The sequence below is a fragment of the Nipponia nippon genome, unplaced genomic scaffold (genome assembly GCF_047370975.1).
Source record: "Nipponia nippon isolate SJK-2023a ecotype South Korea unplaced genomic scaffold, ASM4737097v1 scaffold_13, whole genome shotgun sequence".
NCBI lineage: Eukaryota > Metazoa > Chordata > Aves > Pelecaniformes > Threskiornithidae > Nipponia > Nipponia nippon.
This window is the reverse complement of record NW_028262324.1, coordinates 14,014,391-14,035,774: the sequence shown is the minus strand read 5'-3', so window position 1 is coordinate 14,035,774 and position 21,384 is coordinate 14,014,391. Positions and strand designations below refer to the sequence as shown.

At 44.0% G+C, this 21,384-nt stretch overlaps 1 protein-coding gene across 1 annotated transcript in view; it reads right to left on the bottom strand.

Annotated features, from left to right (window-relative positions):
- The window catches only part of NTSR1 (neurotensin receptor 1), a 63,905-nt gene that overhangs the window by 19,621 nt on the left and 22,900 nt on the right, over positions 1–21,384 (bottom strand). The gene's annotated exons all lie outside the window — the stretch shown is intronic.

Here is a 21,384-nt window from a genome sequence, read left to right as displayed (position 1 = left end):
GGACGCTTCTTAGCTTTCATTGTGCGTAGCATGACTTCTAAATAACAGTATGTTACTGTATTTTTTCTTTATTATGAGCACTCCTTGGGATCTTTTTCACTTTCTTTTTTGTGTTCTGTCCTTTCCTTGTAGATTTAATGACAGCGTTTTGTTATCTCATAATCAAATTAGCCAATAAACCTTGTGCCTTAAAGGATTAAAATTGATCGGAATAAACAAGTGGAAGTTGTAATGTTTTTAGTACAAATTATTTGATTACTACAGTTTTGATAAAATTAAATGGAGGATCAAATTAAGCAGTGATTGAATCAAGTGGAAGTCACTGCTTGTGCCAAATAAAAGCAGGAAGGCTTTGTGAGGGCCTTCTGCGCTGTCTAGAAACCCGGCTGGAGCTGAGCTTAGCAAACGGCAGCCCAGGGAAACAGTGGCATGTGTAGGATTTGCCTGCACGTTCGTGGCAAGGCTGCCACGGTGGGATGGATGGTGAGCTGCCGTGCTGACCCTCCCTGCAGCACGGAGGGGCTGGGTGCCCGCAGGGCTCGTCCTCTCCACCGTACGGCTCAGGAGGAGGCTCAGCACGTCACTGAGATGAGTGTGGGACAAATCAAAAGCCCCTTCAAGTTTTAAAATTTCAAAATATTAACAAGAACTAAACTGCGTGCTCCAAATCGCTGTGGAAGCAATTTTATTAAAAGTGATAAAATGACAAAAAAGATAAAACTACTAAAACCAATAGGGAACTTTGCTCTATGGTAGGGTTACAAGGCTTGCTAAATTCTTCCCCAGATAGCCACATATCTTGCACCTCAGTGCTCTAAAATACAGAAGCAACCCTGCACCCCAAGCCAACCCACGTCCCTCTGCAGACTGCAAAACCAGGAAAGCCTCATCTACACACGGGTGCTCCGTCTGCTCGGATCAAGACATCCCCTCTCCACCCACCCGCCCACGCAGCCCCATCACCTCAGTGTACAAGCATTTGCTGTACACCCAGCGTCTAGTGCAGATGTGTGGTCTCTTTGCTCCATAGGGATTCAGAAATGCCAGAGATGAATGGAATGATGGAGAAAGAATCCAACCACACCCCCTGGATGCTACAGGGGACCCATAAAAGAAAGAAATAAGAAGCACATAAGCATATGGGGAGCAGGTGCACTGACAATCAGAAGCACTTAAGTTTCTTTGTTCATAAACTTGAGAAAGATGCAACTCCTCTTTCAGTGAAGACAGGCAGTGTTGTTGTTGCCAAAGTTTTCTTTAGATGGATCAAATATCTATGCAGCTTTGTGCTCCAGAGCTCAACGTGTTTAGCAAAAGTACCAGCTGGGTTTCGTCTCTTGCAACCCACATGGTGAGAACATCACCTCTCATTTATGCTGGCAATAATAATAGCACTCCTCTGCGGACTGAGGAAATTCCTAGATGTACCCCACCATTACAAGCTGTTAATAGCCTCTTTTGTTAAATATATAGCAGTTTTCTAAGCTTCTAAAAGATAACACATCTCACAGCCTCCTGCATATAAAGAAGAGTTTTCTTTTGGAGTCACCTCAAGACGCAAAGAAAGATCATCAAGCAGTAGGGACCAAGTTCTCAGCTGGTACAAAATGACACAGTTTCACTGAGAGTAATTTCTGCTTGTAAAGAACCTGCTCCATTTATTTAACCTTCAGGATGCAGCTGGGCTGCATTGGTGCACACAGGGGTGAAATGACTTGCTCAGACTTACCGGGTCAGACTAAGAAATGAGCCCTGTAGTTCCCCACTCTTATTTCTATGGCTTTAGTTGCTGAATGTCCTTCTTTCCTATTGCTGAGCAATGTTTGCACATCAGCGAAAGGAAACACTTAACTCTGGAAATGCTTCACTCTGTCACCTCAGCTTCAGAGATTATTGGCTTTCATTCAAAAATTTTGCCCTAGTGCCTAATATAATCATGCAGAACTCAAGAAGTCTTTTCTGAGCTTTCTTTAAAGCCTTGATTCCTTCTATAATTGTATTGTGAAGTCTTTAAAGAGCTTGGGAAATTGTCTAGAATAGCATTGACTTTCCCTTTTATGAATTGTTATGGTAAAAGTGTGAAAATTGTATGCTTTCTGTAAAGGGCTATATTTAAAGATTTTTCCCATGTCTTGATTTGTACCAAAACTCTGATACAGTTAAAAAAAAATCAATATTTTCCCCAAAGGCAGAAGGTTTTAATTTGTGGAAAGAATTATTTGCAAACATAAACTCTCGAGGACACTAAAGGCTAGAAAAGCTAATCTCCCTCCTGCAAACCCTCTGTATTCAGTGTTTTTCTGGCGAGCTGCTTGCTGGGTTGTGCAAGTCCGGACCCCAGAGCACCGTGCACGTCAGTGCAGTAGCACTTCATGGCCAGGTGACTTTGCATGCTGCTGGAGCTGATGCCTCAAACACCTTTTCAAAGCCCGTGGAAAGTTTCCCACCTGCTTCAAGAGGAGCTAGTCTGGGATCCCAAGACTACACATTCAAAGGTCTTCAGGAGGAAGACTTGTATAGGTGTTTAATGGCATTTTTTACAGCACTGAAACTCCTAACATCAGTGGGACTAAAGTGGCTATGGCTGTCAGTGACTCCTACGGGAGCCTTTGGGTTCTTACATACCTTTACAGATTGCTCTGGCCCCAGGAAGGAGGATTTAGACAGTGTCCAGGTTCGTTTTTGACGTGAAAGACTCAGGCTTTATGTTTGGCTCACCATGGAAAGGACAGCTTATGTGATAGTGGATCTAAACTAATTCTGTATTCAGGGTTGTTTGGATGCACAAGCAGAGTGGTCTGACCATACCTCTGCTATCACCAAGTGCGGTTCAGTCTGATTCTCCTCTCCATTACAACTGCTGTGTTTGCATCAGTGTAAACCCACCAGATCCGAGGTTTCTGCTCGGCACCGTGGCGGGCAGTGATGTGCAGCATGAGCACAGTGCAGACGCACAAAGCCGTGCATGAAAAGGCTTAGCACTGGCTGCTCTCCAGAGTAAAAACAACCAACACCACAAACCCTGTGACTGTGTGCTAAATCTTCATGAAAAAAACCAAGAAAATCCAATACTACAATGTTTGCCACTGGCAGGACAGAATGAAACACTAACCCACTTCCATGCTGCTGTTACTCCTGTAATCAGTGCAGTCCTAAAAACCATTCAAACACCAGGCTGGCAGCATCTGTGGGATGGGATTAGTCCTCAGGACCGAATCGTGTTTTGTCTCGTACAGAACAACAACCTTCCCTTCCAGCACTGCCTGAGCAGTAACACTCAGAGACCCGAATCACTCCTCTCTGGCTGCGCTGTGCAGGACGGTGACGACGTGCATGCCGTCTGAGGGTGAGCTTCCAGCAGAAATCTCTGCCTAGACCCTGTCCCCGTGAAGGCATGCCTGAGACATCTGATCACTTGAGGGATGCAAAGACATGGCAGAGACACCCGCTCTGACTCAGGCAGTCCTCAGAGGTACAACGGCTGCACGGTCCCCCAGGGCGGTGACGCTGACCTTCCCAGCCCCATTTGGTGGCCATGGGGGTCCTGCCCCATGGGGGGCACTGAGGCTCCCTGGCTCTCTAATGATGACATGCTTTTCATCCCAGCTTTCTCTTAGCCCTCTATTGCCAAAGGTGATTTTAATTCCAGCTGAAATATGAAGCATTAAAATTATGCAGGGTTTTGCAGGACACAGAAGACAGAGAAAATCTGGGGATGGGGCTTCACAAGCTCATGAGAAGGCAAATGGAAATTTATGGAAATTAAGTCACACTTCTGGAAGGGAAAAATGCAGCTATCAGCCTCTCTCAGTCAGCTCAACAAAAATCAGACTTTGCGTGAGACTAGAAAATTCAGCATGATGTGAGCTTTCTTTTTCCTTCCAAACAGGAGTGTGGGAGAGACGTGGGGGAAGGGACCAGAAAAATCAAGTGACAAAAAAGCAGAAGCCAGTTCTCAGGTTTGTGACTTTTCCTAAATCTTTCGTATGGAAAACCGCTCCCCTGGCTCTGCTGAGCTTCATGCTGATGTGATTTACTTTTGCCAAGTCGTCCCTCAAATTATTTTCCTGCTGTGGTTTCCCTGGGTTACCACTAAAAGCAGACATCAGCTCACTCGCAACGGTGATGGAGAAGATGAGCATGTAACTTCACGTAGGGACTCCCCAGAGGGCTTCAACGAGTCCTGTAAGTCAGAAGTTTTTTCTTTTGTGCTCTAAGGTGACTTAAGGAACATGGACTCAGAGGCCACTTTGGAAGAAGATGGTTTTGCCATCTGTCCTACAAGCCTAGACTTTTGTCTTATATGTACCTGAAGGGGAGGAGGGGAAATATTACATGTTACAGGCATTTACAGGCCACCTTTGCTCCCAGCAAAACTCAATCGCCTGAGCCACCTAGAGCTGACTGTTCCCATGGTCCGTCAGCGCATGGCTTTGGGGCGGTACAGAACTGTTCATGAGTGTTTGTAGATGCTTTACAAGGTCTTGGAGCACTTAAGTAGTTAAAAGTAAAAAATTAGGCTAAAGGCTGCTCCTGGAGATACAGTAGCAAGTTAAACACCTCCACTGAAAGTATTTATAATAAAAAAAGCCAAGAACCAGAACTATTCATAATATTTTAATTGAAAGAGTTTTGATGAGAAAATGTTCCTTTACTGAGATCATAAAAGACTTTTGAACTTGCGTCTTGTGTTTTCCCACAAGCTGGCCTTTTTTCTAACTAAGTAAATGAAGTCCCACAAAGCAAACGAAGCGTGAAATGCTGGTCGCAGCAGCAGCATGGCATGGTGCACGGCACCCATGCATCCCACGAAGCAGCCGCCAGGATCCCCTGCCAGCAGGAGCAAGACCCCCAGAGTGGACACAGAGGGCAGCTGAGTTTTAGGGACAATTTTAGCTCTGGGTTATGACAGCAATTTTGTGGCAGAGACCAGAGATGTTCCCTCGTTGCCTGATAAATGAGGTGACAGCAGAGCCAAATTCTTGGCCTCTGTCAGTGCCACGTCTCTGGAGACACGGCCCCTTCCAGCAGTGAGCGGGGATGCTCAGAGCAATTTTTACCCCTTCCTCTTCAGGGATGTGAGAAGGACAAGTAAAACATAGAGAAGAAATGTGGACAATGGTGAGCCGGTAAAACTTCACCTGGACTGACTAAGCTTCTCTCATACTTCATTTCCCCGTGGTACACCTGCCTGCCGGCTGGGAAATGCTATAAAATGGCTGACAGCCTTTCCATTTTCTGCTGGGGAGGATTTCTCATTGCAGAGACTCTCCCCCAGTCCAGCCACCCCTTGAGGGCATGCCTGGGGAAATGATTGAGAAGCCCAAAAGGAGCTGAAAAGTATCTCAGGAGGAGATTTGTCTTTGCTGGTTTCCTGGAAGTGATGATGGAGAGGACTGAGGATGCAGGGTATCGTTTGATTCGTGGTTTTGAGCAAATCAATTAAACCACGTAGCTGGGATTTAACAATCATCTACCACATTCTGGTTCACCTCATTTCCAATGGAAATGAAAAGTAAATTATCCTCCCCCTGACTGTGGAGGCAGTATTGTTAGCATATGTCAATCAGAAAAGCACATTCTGCTACATCAACATTCGGCTGCCAAAAAATCTTATTTGACTAAATGTACTTTACAAAATTACTGGTTATCTCACTCAGTGGCCGGAATTAGCATTTTTTTAAACACCCAATGGATAATTTCAGCCTTTAATAAGCACAGTGCCACATTCCTGGATACGGCAACCTGTGGAAGACAAAGCAGGACGGAGAAAGGCACATGGCTTTGGCATGCCAAAAGCAGCATTTGGCAATGGCACTAGTGTTTGATGTTCACAGGATGTATCTGATGAAAATTCCAAAGTTTTTTTTTCCCCCAGTAAATAAATTACCATCTAATTAAACCCCATCTCTGCACAGCTTTCCAGATTTTCATGCCAAGTATTTAGCGGTTATCAGCTAAATGCCATTCCTTAGATACAACAGGGCAGAAGAGGTCTGCGTTTGTGAGTGATGGAAGAAAATAACAACTGCTTTTGTAGCCAGTACCTGGCACAGGGAGGAATGTGGAATCCAAACAACTGCAGTCTAGAAAGGGAATTCAGCTCTTCTGGAAATTTTTGAGAACTTTTATTAATTTCAGAGTGTATTAGCACTAGATTTTAGTAGAAAATAGTTCTAATCTTTCCTCTCTCTGGTCATTCATTTAATAAATATCTAAATTAAATCTGCAGATTCAAGGGGGAAGCTTAAAAGAGCATGGAAGTGAGAGAATAAACTAAGGAATCTGAAATGCTCGAGTGGGTATCCAGCACTAGTCGGGACCTGCACTGCAGGATACGGGCACCGGTCCTTACCCCAGTTAAGTGCATCCTGGAGTGCGAACACAAATCCTGGATAAAGAGGAATAGGGCCAAGTGCTGAAGCCTGTGTGTAGATCTGGAGCTCTAGCAGCACACTGGAGCAGGAGCTCGATCTGTACACATTGCCGGTTTTAACTCAGGCAGGTTTGCCTGTCACGTTTTATTTCTGGTGGCTGCTATCTCAAGCAGCCCTGACAGCGTGATACGGTGTGACACAGACGTCACCCTCGGACGGAGGCTGCCCGGTGACGTGGATGGGTAGCGCTAGGTGCCCTGTGCAGCCTCACTTGGCGGCTGCAGGTGGGTATGGTCGAATCCTGTGTCCCTCCAGGGTCCCCTTGCACCACCAGACAGCGCGACCCAAAAGACGCTGCCTCGGGACTTCATCAGCTGGGTGAAATGACCTGACCCTTGCCTCATAACCAGGAACAGTATGTAAATAGCTGATGGAGATCCAGGTGATGGGACATTATATCCCATCATTAACTTAATGAGTAACCAAAGAAAAGATACCAAAACCCAACTAATATTTTCTCTTTAAAACATTCTGAGAAATAACTACAAAAGCCTTATCACACTGTAAGCCCTGTACCTCTTCTATCCAGCTATAGGTGAGTATGGATGCCACACATCTGATCAGGTAACAGAGTGTGATGGTGTGAATTGCCCTGATCCCATCCCAAACAGCCCCCCTGTTCATCTCTGGGAGCTGTAAGCGTAGACCAGAAAGACTGAGAAGCACCTTCGCTCTGCTCCAGCGAGGCCTTTTCAAAACCGTTAAATATCAAACCCAGACATTTCAAATAAAGGTTATGGTGATATGAAACATTGCTCACAGGCACAGGTATCTGATGCCAAAATGTTGTGATCAGCTACGAATTACAGAAGCAAACTTTGAAGCTAGGACACGGCTGCTTGGGGACAGGGTGATGGATGGCAGTCACAGGCAGCGAAACCTCTGGGAGTCAGGGCAGTGATGCGGGTGTGAGCCCGATCTAAACACGGAGATGAGCAGGACATCACATGCGTGTCATTCAAGGGGAAAAAAAAAACAAACAAAGAAAAGCCTCAAACACAGGCACATCTTGCCCAATCCACCTCTGATTAAATAACTCAGGGGGGTTTGCTGACCTCATCTGGCATCAGCTGCAGGACTTTGAATTGGCCAAACCCGTGTATTTTAGACCTCTGCAGAAGTCCCAGTTTTCTTCTTGGATAGGGTCTGGGAATAGAGGACTGCATGTACTGTTGCTTAGGTGAAAAAAGAGAGCACACGAGTCTGAAGATAAACTATCAGATGGATCTGATGGATGCTCCAAGTGACTGGACTAGGTCCTGTCCCTGTGTTGCTACTGCCCTGCAGCCGTTAACATCAATGAGACTGGTACTCAATTAATTGCATGGCAGGGACGTGTGAGTCTCTATTATTGACACATCCATTTACTGGCCTTATTCACGAAAGGAAAACCCCTGAAAAGACAACTCAGAGGACAATGCAAAAGACTTGTGCATGAGCTCTGGCTGCTTCCTTCTATTAAGATGTTTCAGATTTTGTATTGGTAGATATTTATATCAGAAGAAAATGCATGTTACTACAAGCCTTGCGGTGACAGCATGCACTGTTTGCAGTCCGTGTGGTACTTTGAGATCTACAAGGTGCAAGTACCTGCCACCTACTGCAAAACAGGACTTGTTCAGTGCAACGTAGCAACGCACAGGAGCCACTCACAGGCTAGTGGTCCTCCCCGCTCTCTGTGCTGGCTGGATGCCTCCCATGTTGCCTCCAACTGGCTTACACCAGACATGAACTCTTCCAAAGGGCTTAATTTAGCTCTAGCATTGCGATCAGGAGGATCTGCTTAAACTCTGCTTTCATTAGCATTTTGTGTTTGCTCCAGAGTAGTGATGTTTTCTTGGTAACATGCCTTCTCTCTTTAGATCCATGGCCATCAGGAGAGAATGACCAGGCAGTGTGGATTAAGATATTAAGAGTAACCAATGTGCAACATTTTCAAGCCTGTGTGTGGTCCCACACTTATGAACTATAATGGGAATGAAGAGCAGTTAATGATCTTGAGAAGTTAAGTTAATCACATACTCTGCAGGAGTTAATCAGATACAGAACAGATGGAAATAAATTGCATACTGACAAAAAATCCATCATATCTCTATGGCAAAAACATTCCACCAGCTTTCCCCTTCATAAATCTCCCTCCATGGAGAAATCGTTTGTTCATAAAAAACATCATCTGATGCAGAACAACTTAAACAGGTCTCTTGCTCATGATGGGTTGGCAAAGATGTCAGAGCAGTGAAGAATGGTGGCATTCCTGAGCTTGACTCGATACCTGAAGAGATCATTTAACCTCATTTCTATGCATAGTTACAATCCTGTGGCCTAAAGTATTTTCAGATTTATTGTAAGTAATGGCAAAAAGGTATGATTCATACATAAGTGTTTGATATAAAGCATATTATTCCTAATTGTACACAAGGGTAATATCTAAGTATCAAACTCCCTGGGAGCCTCAGAGCTCTTCATTACCTTGCTAAATGCCAGAAAACCACCTTCATGATAACTATTCATAAGAGAAAACATCCTCCTCTCCTGATCTTTGGGACACCAGTCTCAAACCCGAATGGTTCTTCCGATTCCAGCTCCCAAAAAGAGAGAAAAGCCGTGAAATTCAGGAAATCCTGGAAATAATGGACTGGATAACGGGCAAATGGGAAGGTTTTAAGGTTTGCCACTCTGTGTTGCAGAATGCTGTGTTGTACATCATGGATATCCAGCTTTATCACTTGATAAAACTGAAGGATAAAAGAATGCTTATTTAGAAAAATGAAAGAGTAGAACAGTTACCAAAAAATCCCAACCACAAACAAAAAACCCTCAAACCCTCACTAGGATTACACTTGATGAAGATGATGTAGATGGGTTTAGGGAACTTGTACATCTCACTTTAATTAATCTAGGGCCTCCTGCCAGCGGTTTAAGAGGGATACATGGAAGCTAAAATGGAAGGGGTTTGGCCCAGGATGGTTGCTGCCTCCCTGTACCTGCTGAGGGAGGAAGGAAGTGACAGAGCAGCAGCGATGATCCTCCATCACGTCATCATTAACCTGAAAGCTTCAATTCTTCTCCCCTTCCTCCATCAGGAAAACTTCCTTCTTAGTTTCCTGAGACTGGGTACATTGAGCTACAAGGTAAATTAATTAAATTTACCCAATTTTGCTTGGAAGCGAGAATAATGTCAATTTGTATACTGTCAGTTTACTGGCCTCAGCTTTGCTCCTAAGATCTAGTTTATCCATAGCACTATTTAGGGCAATATTTTTGGTTGAACAAAAACCCAGTGAATAGCATTCTTGATTTTCCCTTTGAACATGCAGGTGTTTGTTACTATTTCCCCTTCACCCTCCCCAGCAGCTGTATTCTGCTGAAGGGGAAATAATGCTTCAGCTTCAAATGACAGGTTGGAAATATGGCTTTAAATAATTTACCAGTGCAGTTGGATTTCAGTTCTCACTATCTGCTGGTATTTTGGTTCCTACTTGTTTTCGCCAACGGGATATTGCCCATCGCCTATCACAATATATTTAGTTTTCTCCAGTTCTGCTGCTTGTCAGCCCTCTAAATAATTTAATAAATGTTCATACAGTGCCTAATCATCCCGACATCTGAGTAATCCTAGTCCAGATTTTGCAGTTATTTTGTGTCTATCCCCTTGCCTATCTCCTTTTCCACCGCGCATTAACACAAGACGTGGGGGCTCACGTGGTGGAGATTCATCCAGAGAAAGTGCCTCCGTGGCTTGGTGCTTCCCCCGGTGTGGGCTGATGCTCTCTGCCGAGGGGAGCTAATGATGTCCTTGTCAAAACCAAGAAAATCATCCTCTTTCCTATGCTGTTAACCACGACTGCAAGCGCTCAGTACATCCAATGCTCCTGCTCCCACTGCGTGGGTTTTGCAGCCTGGGACACGTGCAGGAGTGGCAGCCACTGAAGCCCTAATGACAGTGCAGACTACATGTACGTTTTAGGGGTGTATCACCATGCAAATAAATCACAGCAGCTGATTTTGCGAGCTGATACTGGGATCCTTGCTTCTCTAACATCTGCTTGTTATTCCAAACTTCTTCAATTTGTGTTTGGGTTAGTTGTTGTAATGAATGAGACCATTATGCTTGGATATTCTCTCACAGAGCACGTCAAAAAAAAAAGAATCAAACCATGGTGACAGTCAATTATCCCCCAACTTTTCTCGTTCTGGTAATATTGAGTCATTTCAGTCCTGATAATTAAAACGGGTGGCTTTTGCCTGCGTGGGTATGAAGTCACTTACAGGGAGCAGGCCAGCGTGGGGATTTCTAGCTAGTGATTTAGGAGTAGAATAAAGCAAAAGGCATAAGCATGGGAGTACAATAAGAAAAGATTTCTAACTGTGAAGAGCAGTAAACAGTTAAATGAAGTGGCGCTTGCTTTCTTTCTTCCCACACTCTCTTGGCAATGTATGGTAGATGGATCATGACAGAGAAAAATGTGGGTCTGCTCTGCTCACGTGGTGACTATCAAACTTCAGTTTTACTCTCGGCACGTGGCAACACCTCAGCCAAGCACGGCCGTGCAGGAGCGGGGTGCTGGGCTCCCCTCTGCCACCAGCGTCCAAGCTGGGTCTGGGCAGCGGGGTCCCACGGCGGGGCCAGAGCATGGCTGTGCGAAGCAGCAGTGACCCCCTCTCCTGCTCTTCATGGGGGAAAAACGGGGATGCAACCAGCAGCTGGATGACAGGCGAGCACAGTGCAGGGTAATTAATAAATCAGCTTCATCCCCCAGGACGATACTGAAGATTTGAGATAGAAACTTTGCTATAAACCAAGACAGCAACTAAAGCCTTCAGCCTGATGCATAAGGCACAGACTACAGAAGGATTTAAAGGAGAGTTAAAGTAAAAAAAAACAAATGGAAAGAACAAATCATTCTCCTGCTGAAAAACACATTGGACCTGATTCTGGTTTTGCACGTTCTGTCAGGTGAGGGGGAGGCAGACGAGGGTAAGAGGTGCTATAGGTGTCTGAGAGACAAGTGAGATCATGGCAAAGAATGACTTATCTGTTGAATTATGTTTCAGGATCAAATTTTCTGAAGCTATTTGTAATATTTCACATATGCTGAAAAGTCATGTTAATAGAGCTGGTAAAATAACAGCTTGTCTGCTTAAAATAATTAGTAGTTGACAAATGGGTTGAATTTTAAATCCATGAGGAGCTTTGGTTAGCACTAATAAATGTTGATTAAGGTAGCAATTAAAATCTAACAATCTCTCTGGGGGTCTGAACTTTAAAGCTGAAGTTTAAAGTTTGGAACATTCCTTAATTTACAGAGAAAATGCTACAGTTCCTCCCCAAGTTGTGTTATTAAGCTGTGGCAGTGCAGATCTTTTGTCTTTATTTTTTTCCAGTTTACACAAATAAATTGCAGCCTAAAGTAGTGTCCCCCAGCCAGGGGCAGCAACCAGGACCTATCCTAGTCTAACATCGGATCGACATAAAAACCTTGGTACAGTGGTGACATTTAGCAGTGTGAGGTTTTAGCTTTCTCTCGAGTAAGGTAATGCTGTAAGACCCTCTTGAAGTCCCTATTTCCATGGCAGTCCTTCCCAGGAGGCAGTACCTGTCCCTCTTCTCATCAGGCTTTGAAGTGGGCTGGAGAGATCTCCATCTCTCCTTCAAGATGTTCTCCTGCTTCGGAAATGGAACTGACCTCTCGAAAACAGGCAAGGTCAAGTAGCGCTGAGTGTGCGCTCATCTCTCCTGAATCTCTCTCCTGCTGCTCTGAGAGACCCAACTATGCATCTATTAATCAGGATGATTGGATGAGCTACCAAGAAAAACTGTTGACTAGGTAGCGTCTTGAGGAAGACTAAAATTATCTCCCTCTGCTGCACTTAAGCAGTGTGACCAAGGCAAATCAAGACGCACATTTTTGTTTACAGACTTGTTTTACTGATTTATCATCATGGGACTATTCATGAAGGTCTCAGATTCTTTATGATCTCACTAAACCTGAGAAAATTTCAGTCACTTCCCTGCAGTTTTCTATTTTTGAAGAAGGAAAGCGCATCTGTATTTCGCAGAGCACCTCTTTTACGCTGGCCAAATCCTTTTGTTTTTTCACTCTTGCTGTGGGCAAGGCATAAATGTAACACAAACTCAGATTTGTCTTTCTTCTTTTATCACACACTAGCTGCGTGTCCTCCGCTAATTACATTTCCTCCCCCAGTTTGTAAGCTGAATGCCAGCGGAACAAAGATAGGAATACAGTGTGAATTGGGAGCGACTTGGTCCTCCCGTGCTCCCAGCATGAATGGGAGTTCATTGGTACCTCTGCCTTTGTTGGGCAGGTTTAATTGCCAGACATATCATTATATTGTTATATTACAGTCTGTTTTCTCAGGTCTGTTCCTGCTGACTTTGGGAGCAGCTGAAATAAGGTCCTTTTCCTGTAGGGTACTTGCAGTGGCTGTTATTGAATAAATAGACCAGCAGAAAATTTGTGCACGTCGTAGCCACTGTGCTCAAATCCAGGGACCGCTCCTGGGGGAAAGCTGGGAGGTCAGAACGAAGCTGTGTCCCCTTCACCTCCCAGAGCTCCTGCTCAGGACGGTGGCTGCTGCTTGGTCCTCCTCCTGACCCCAGCATCCTCAGCTGCAAAGATCCTGGCTGCATGTGAAAGCCTCCATCTTGGACAGCTTCTCGTTCTGGGAAGGACCTTTAATAATCTGCATCATTTTTAAGTGCTTTCTCAGCCCAGCCTGTGCGATCTGAGTGTGGCTGTTGGTTTCTCCACAATACTGCATGTTCCTCAGTACATTTGCTGAGTCCATCCATTGCTAAGGATATGTACAGCAAGGGAGAGATGGAGAGCTGAGGATGGGAAGACCTGGAGGAAGAAAGGGAAGAAATCTGCCCAGAGGGTGGGAAACAAAAGCCCATTCACTCTCAGTCGATGTGTGTATCACTTTTTTGTTCTTTTTCTTTTCTGTGTTGTAAGGATGAAATACAAATGGCTCAGATAAATACAGCAAGGGACAGAAGTGAAAGCATGATAGCTGGAGATGCTCGGAGCTATTTTTTTTCAAAGGAGGCATGAGAACTGGGTGCAATTGTGCATTTACATTTCAGTGAGCAATTTCCATGCCTGAAGCTTTAAGACAGGTCGCTCTCCATGCAAGATGGATGCAAGGGTTGGACCAGCCAGGAACTGGAGCCGCAGCAGGGCCTGAGAGACCAGCGGTGAGCATTGGCTCAGCTAGCTCGGTGCTGCAAGAGTGGGGCTTTCAGGGAAAAGAGCAGCTGCTGCAAGAGGTTCCCAGGTGGACACAGTCATCCTGGACATCTCCATCCACAGCCAATACCACCTTCCACAAGTAGGGGTATTAAAGCTGGCTGAGATGGGTCTACCTGTGCTGCGATGGGTGCTCAGGGCTGCTATGGAGACATCACCTTGGGGCTCGAAAGATTGTTCTATGGGAAACCACGAGCTCCCTAAGAGAAACTGGGGTGATTATTCATGCACAGACTTCCAGACTACTTAAAAGGGCCTATTTAGTATTTTTACAGTAATACTATGCACTCTGCTGCTCTTACTGTAGAATTACAGGTGTCAACCTGAGGAGGTGGAGGGGGGCACATTTTTGGAGAAAAGCCATTTTGCCAGAGAGATGAGACAAACGGAGGGGCTGCAGAGTGACCTGGCATCTCCAAGGAGCTCAGAGGATCTACAGGTTTCAGCGTGCTGACCTGCCACCTCACAACACCATGAAGGTAAATCAGCAGGTAAATACACATATAGTAGGGACAGTATGGAAGTACACGCTGCCTCAAATGACGAGCAAGGAAAGGCGACAGTAGAGACAGATCCTAAATCCAGCGTGGATAGAGAGGGAAGCGGATATGAGAGCCATCCTTCCCTGATGACAATGTGTCTGTTGGCTAATTAAAACCCACTGCATTGAACAGGTCAGGTCCCAATGAGCTACAGGTCCAAAGCCTAACTGGACAGCTGGAAGGCCACCGTAACCCCAAATCCGCATGGTCTTTCAGAAGATGATCCTAAGGCAAAGCATATCAAGAAGGTCATGGCTCTCTACTGCAAACCATAGCAAAGAGAAGTCCTGATTGCATTTCCATTTCTCAAAATTGATTTTCTTTTTTTTTAAAGTGCAAAATGAACATGTGGGACCAAATGCTATCGGATAAGGCTGCAAATGAGACTAATAGGCCAAATGTCAGAGTTGTTTCTGGTCTAGCTGCTGAGGAGTCATTACTGAATACAGTCCTTATGTAACCTACTTTGCTTTAAGGCATAATTCAGCTATCAGGTGACTGGCATGAGGAAGATGTTTTGTCTGTGAGTTGGCTTCTTTTCTGTTATAAATTTATTTGGACCTTACCCCAAAGCATCTGAGATTGGCTAAAAGTCTGATGGATGAGGCAAGTCATTAATTAACTCTTTGGATTCTGTATGGAGCCACGGCTGCCTGCAAAGATATAAATTGCTATTCCTTAAATTAAGATTCTGATTGCAGGTTTAGAAAAATCTCTTAACTATTTCCCCATGGCAGTTCAACCTCCTGTATAGCAATTTGCAGCCTGTTAACAGTAGGGTTGTTTTTCAGATTTACCTTTCTCAAAACCATAAGGGTCTGGGGAGGAATGGCTGAAAACCTTGACCTAGAAGCTGGAGCAGCAATCAGCTTCCAACATCCTGGCTTCTGCAATGCAAGAATCAGGAGCTAAATCTCTGCAGATACCCAGTAACTCATGGTCCTGTTCAAGGATCTGCGCGTGGCTGCAGAGGCTGCTGGTAACATCATCCTCTGCTCACAGAGACGTTGCAGCTGATGTTGCTGGCACTTGCTTACACTGGCCTTTGCTATGCCTTAACTAAAATAATTTCCTTCTTAAGCATAAGAATTTCACTGCAAAAATCACTGCTTTTATCCTTAAGGGAGGCTTCCCAGCCACAAGACTCAATCTCAGGTAGAAACCATTCCTCTCCAAACAGCAATGGAGGCAGAGTCCTTGCAGAAGAGGAGGTGATTTAGCAAGATGAAATAATCACAGTGTCATGAATGCAACTAGGATTTCCCTGTTAATTACCTAACTGGTTAATTAAGGGGCTATTTTTTTATTAAAATTAATTCTCATCTTTGTAAAATACATGGCTTAAAAAGGGGATAGTACAGAAGTGTTTATCACTGATGCCCTAAGATGCTAATTTCCCACTGTTATGACTTGTAATCAAGATTAATTTTCCTGACTTATCCTCCAAAGGAAAGACTTTACACCAGTTTTGACATTTAAATTACCTTAGATTTGCAAGTCCAATATTGTCATAAATATTCATAGCCAAGAATTGAGTATTTAGTCTTTAATTTTTTTAAGTTTTAATTCATTACTAAAAACTAGTTTCAGAACAAGCACAGAGAAATGAAGCACCTTTTATTTGGATCAGTGGGAACATCTGACTTTGCTACCCCAACACTGAACCAACACATCATTACCTTTCTGTTTGACGCTGCTGTTGAACATCCCATACACCAAAAATTTGATGGCAAAATCATCCTTCAATTGTTTTCCTTAGGTCTATTTGCAAAAAGCTACTTTTATGTAGAAGTTATTGGACAGCACTGCCGTTGTTTTAGCATGTGTCATGTCTGTTACTGCCTGAAACGAGGAAAGGTCAGTGCAAACCACGAAAGCAGATCTCCAGCACGAACAGCTGCCGTGTGCCGTCGCTGGCATCGCTGGGTCTGGTCTCTCATCTCAGGCAGGCAGAGCATTTAGGCTTTCACAGTTATACAAACAGAAGATGCTTGACTTGCCCTGGATGCCGTCCCTGTGCACACAAACCCCAGCCTGGCAAGGGCGAGATGCCTGCTGAAAAGAAATGCCTGTGGATTTGTGAAAAAGTGCCTTTTTGGTGCTTCTTGGCTTTTACCCTGTGATCTCACTTGTATGTAGTGACCCTTCCCTGGCCCTGAGCTTGTCCCCAGGGTGACAGTGTGTCAGCCTAAGCCTGTTACCCACAAATATCCCAGTTAAACCTAGCAGGCGCTGGGCTAAGGAAGGAGCCCCGTACCCTCCAGCATAACGGCGAGGTGAGCTCTTGCTGCTCTTCTCCAGCCACCCCATTCATTCCATCTCTTTGGCACCATTTCAGTGACCAAGGAGAAAGCCGTGTTGCTTCACATGGGTACTGGCAGCCTCCCCGGGAGTGATGTGCCAAACTCCATTCGTCTTCCTTGTGCAGAGGTTCAGCTGCTGGCAGAAACCCAGGTGAGACACAGGAGAGGTGAGATGCTCCAGCCCCTGCCCTTGCTGGTGTGGGTCTCTCTGGTGGCTGATTTCTGTCTCAAAATGTTTTGAAGATACTCCATTTTTCTCCAGGATTTTGTGAGAACATGCATCGATGTGGGATGGGAAGAGGGACAGGATCAGCCCATACATCAAGGAGAGGGCTAGCTCTGCTCAGAGCCTCACAGCCGAAAGCCAATAGATCCTGCCAGGCAAGTAAGTACCTGCACACATCTGTCTCAATAAAGAGCAAATTGGCTTTCTAATGAAACGTTCTCCTCATTTCAGTGACTGACGACTTCTTCAATTTTTTTATATTTATATTTTTTCAAATGCAATTAATTTCTCCAGCCTTTTTTGTCCCTTCAACAATAAGGCAGGCACAGAGAACCAGCAGTATTACTATTCACTTCTCAAAAAACATTCCTATTTGCAAAAGGCTACTAAAAACCCAAGATTCACAGCGACCCCTCCTATCCTTAAACCAAGGAATCTATTTTAAGCATTAGCAGCTACTTCTGAGACAAGCCACTGTCAATGCTTTAACTAACACAAGACGGAATATGACACATATTGCTTTTACGGCACACTAGGATACCCCCCGGCTCACCCCCACCCCAAGGACTACATGTACCTCTCCTGCTGCCAGGCACCCATGGGTGTTATGTGTCAGCATCTTTGCACCACAGGGACCAAACTGACGCACACTTGCTAACCTGTGAACAGGTAAGTTACATTCGGATTGATTTTCTGATATATACCTGAGGTGTCTGCTCCTACCTGAGATCAAAGAAGTACCTGCTTGCCCAGGAACTCACCAAGATCTTTTGTTTGCTTGCTTGTTTTTCAGTTCAGTTCATTATTTTAATAAAAAATATTTTCTCTGCCTACAAACTCATGCCTCACAATGGACGACAGAATTAATTCTAATATTATTTACGTCTTTGAAGATGCGAGGAGGAGCATTAAAGACCTGGGATTCCAAGTTCAGACCTGTCTCTGCGAAAAATACTGAAAAATGTAATTATTTGGTGGGGTGATGTTCCCTGTGGTCAACACCTAGGACTAAACTGAATGCCAGCACAACAAATTGAAGTCCTTCCAGATTCACTTTCCATGAAGGACCAGTCATGAGAAGGATGAGCATCAAAACTGGTAAAGATGAAGCTCTTCAGCTCTGAATTGTTTTGAGATACTCCACTTGAACCACAGTGGTTAGAGAAGACACGTGAGAAATCTTGGACTCTGTTCTCCCAAATAACTCATTGCAATGTAGGAAGAGATGCTCCTGTGTCAGTCTGGTAGAAAAAAAATATGACAACAGCCTGAAACTTCTTGATTTCTGATTCAGTAAAAACCCAGAGTTTTTTAAGTGACAAGTTCTTATAAATAATTCCATCTAATGGAAGATACTTCAGTAATTGCGGTATTTTAATTTCAGCCCTTTAAGTGCAGAGAATTCTCATTAGCGCTCAGTATTCAGGTACTGCAATGAATTTTCATGGAGAGAGAATAGCATACGTAGCACTGAACTGGTGGAATTACATTGGATTTATTCAGCATTTTATGGACAAAGACATTAAGTGATTCATTAAGCAAAACTGTCCATTCCCTTCTGGGTCCAAGGAAGTTTTTATTATTCCTGTTTTTCAGGTAAATAAATGGAGGCAGAAAATAACTAGATCTGATCTAAACTTCTTCTTCACAAGCATTTTCACAATTACTTTCTCTGTTTTCTAGCACGGTTTATTTTTAAATGAAGCCTTCAAGTGGCCCTGGGAAGTCTGACTTTCCATACCTCAATCCAACTCCCCTGTAATATTGCTTTGACTAAAGGCAATAAAAACATCCACAGGGGACCTGAAATGCCAGGCTGGCAGACTGAGTACACGGATATTATAAATTAATAAAGCAAAATTTAGATTTCAGGAAAAAAGCATGCCATCTCACCAATGAGAGACAATTTGGCCCGCTAGCGATGTTCATGGTTGTTTAAAGGAATTTGCGGTACCTTAGAGAAGTGACTCTTCTAATTGCTTTATGTTGCTAACTCTGAAACCAAGTTATGGAAATTAAAACATCCATGTCCACAATTATTCCACTGGCACTGAGAGTGCTGAAGGAGGAGGAGGAGGGCTATTAAAGCAGGCTGGGCAAGAACGAAGGAGAGTGCTTGCTTTACACCGAACGTCGATCTCTCTCATGAAGCAATGGGTCGTAAAGACTCGGGCAAGTGGGGCTCAGCAAGGGTGGCATCGTGGGCAAAGCAAGAAGAGTGGGAGCACATTTTCCTTTTGATTGTCTGTCATCTTTTAAGTGTCTTCAAAAAACGGTGTAAGCAAGGCTGTAAATGCTTCCTTCATGTCTGATGCAGTTAAACGGAGCTGGTAAAGGTAAAGCACTGCAGGTAAAGCTGGTGGGAATGGGAACCACTGATGTGAGTCATTCCCTCCATTTAGCTTGTATTGAATTACCAGCTCAGGAAGACATCACTTGATTTTGTTTAAGATAGAAATTAAACGTTCTCAAGACTCAACTCCCTGCTGGACTGTTGTTTACAATCAACATGTGAGTGACAGAGAAGAGGACAATCGCCAAAGCAGAGCCAGATCTCAGCCAGCCCAGAGGATTTGCTGTGCATCACTTTATCACTGCTGCAAATGTTTTCCTCTGGGGATGTTTTAGACATGCTGCTTCTCCTTGCTTACACAGACACGGCGCCGCGGCTGGGTCACCCAGATCCAGACATCTCCACACCCAGGCGCATTTCTCCTGCCTTCTCTCATTGTCTTCCTCGACCGTCTGAATCTTACAGGGTTTGCTGCTGGTTACCTTCATTTCTTTCTCATCAGATCCAACTCTATTCGATATTGTCCTTTTTATTTGTTCATATAGCAACTTTCCATCCCCAGCCCCAATCATGCTGCAATCCCCCTCAGGGTTCCCAGCCTGTTTTTGAAACTACCTCTCTTCTCCATTACTTACAGCTCTTATTCACTTCACCTTCTATTTCCTGAACTGCTTAATTTGGAAAAGCATAGTTACAATGACAGGGTTATGCCAACTTTGACCACTTTATCAGGTTCACAGCTTCTACAAGGGAGCTGAGAAGTGTAGGTCACTCCTCACCCACCCCAGACCCTTGGGCTCTGCAGCTCCAGTTGCTACAAGTGGCCAAGGCTGTTGGCTCTGCAATAGCTCTTTCAGTGCAATTTTGAAACCACCTTCTCTGAGCTTTTCTCCTTTTGCATGAAGGAATGGCTTTTTGTATAAATGCGTGCATGTGATGCCAGGACCAGCTTTAATTCTAAAGGTAGAGTTCAAACCTAATTCGCGTGCGTCAAAATGTTTCACAGGTGAGGACCTGTCTGGGGCTTGTTGAAAAGGCATTCAGAAGCTCTGCTCTGTTGCACAGCTGTTGGTAAAGCAGGTATCATATAGATGAAAAAAAGGGATTTGTCTGATCTTTAATGATACAGTCAGTCTCACAACCTGAGAACAAAAATAAAGAGCCTGAACCAAACATAAAGAGGGAGAGGCACCAACCATTTGAGTGCTATTTGGATTATTATATTTAGAGCCTATTAAAGACCTTATTAACTACTCTTCCTCCAGGATCTCCCTGGCATATACCTGGCACAGACAAGGAAAAACATTTGATCTTTTGCAGTGAAGGAACATGAGCAGTCTAAAAAAGAGACACACTGGAAGACAGATACTTTAAATAAAATTAATCAAGAGAGAATGCTAAGACGATTGCGCCTCACTTTTAGGGGACAATTTATGTCTATGTTTACTTATTTATTATGCATTAATTAAAATGCTTAAAAGAAGTGGAACCTGGCTCAGTGTTGATAAAGCCAAATCAGACATGCTTTGACTCAGTGCAGTGAGATAGTAAAAGCTGTATGAAAAATATAATCAGAAAGATCTGTTAGGAGAATTTAAAAGCTTTGTGCATTTAAGGATATATTACACGCTGTCTTAAGGTAATGAAAAGTACAGCTACTGAGTAGATGCAGGAATACAAGTTATAAAAACAACTGAAAATGTCTTTGTCCTGTAAGGAGTTTCTAATAATTGAAGCAGTCCTAATTGCCATGATTAAGTGAAAGAGCAAATCTTGTGCCCCTTGAAGCTTGTTATACCTGTGTTGTCACCTGTGAGTAGCTGCTATACCCACCCTGGCTGCAAAAGGCCACCTCCTACAGAACGAAGCCTCTAAAGCAAGTGGTAACACGCTGTGCTCTTGCTTCTGGAGATCTCTGGTTCAAGCTCCAGCAACTCACACAAGTCACCCAGGTGAAGGCTGACGCAAAAGGATGAGGAGTTACAAGCCCGGAGGTACGTGATTCTGCCCTTGCTTAAGTATGCAGCAGTTATAGACAGCTAACCTTCTTCTGAGAATGGTGAATCTGATGAAAAATGAATTTTTGGAAGGAAATCAAAAGCTACTTGAGGATTCATGTTATAATTCAATAAACAGTATTGACAAAAGAAAGTGGGGGAAATGTTGAACTATTTCAGTGTTTTCAAATAAACATTTGTCTTCTCTCTGGAAACACTAACACATTTAATTTCAAAATATTAAATAAAAAAACATGCTGAACTTCTGTTTTGTTTCAGAATTGTCCTAAGCTAAAAAAGAAGGAAGAAAAAGAT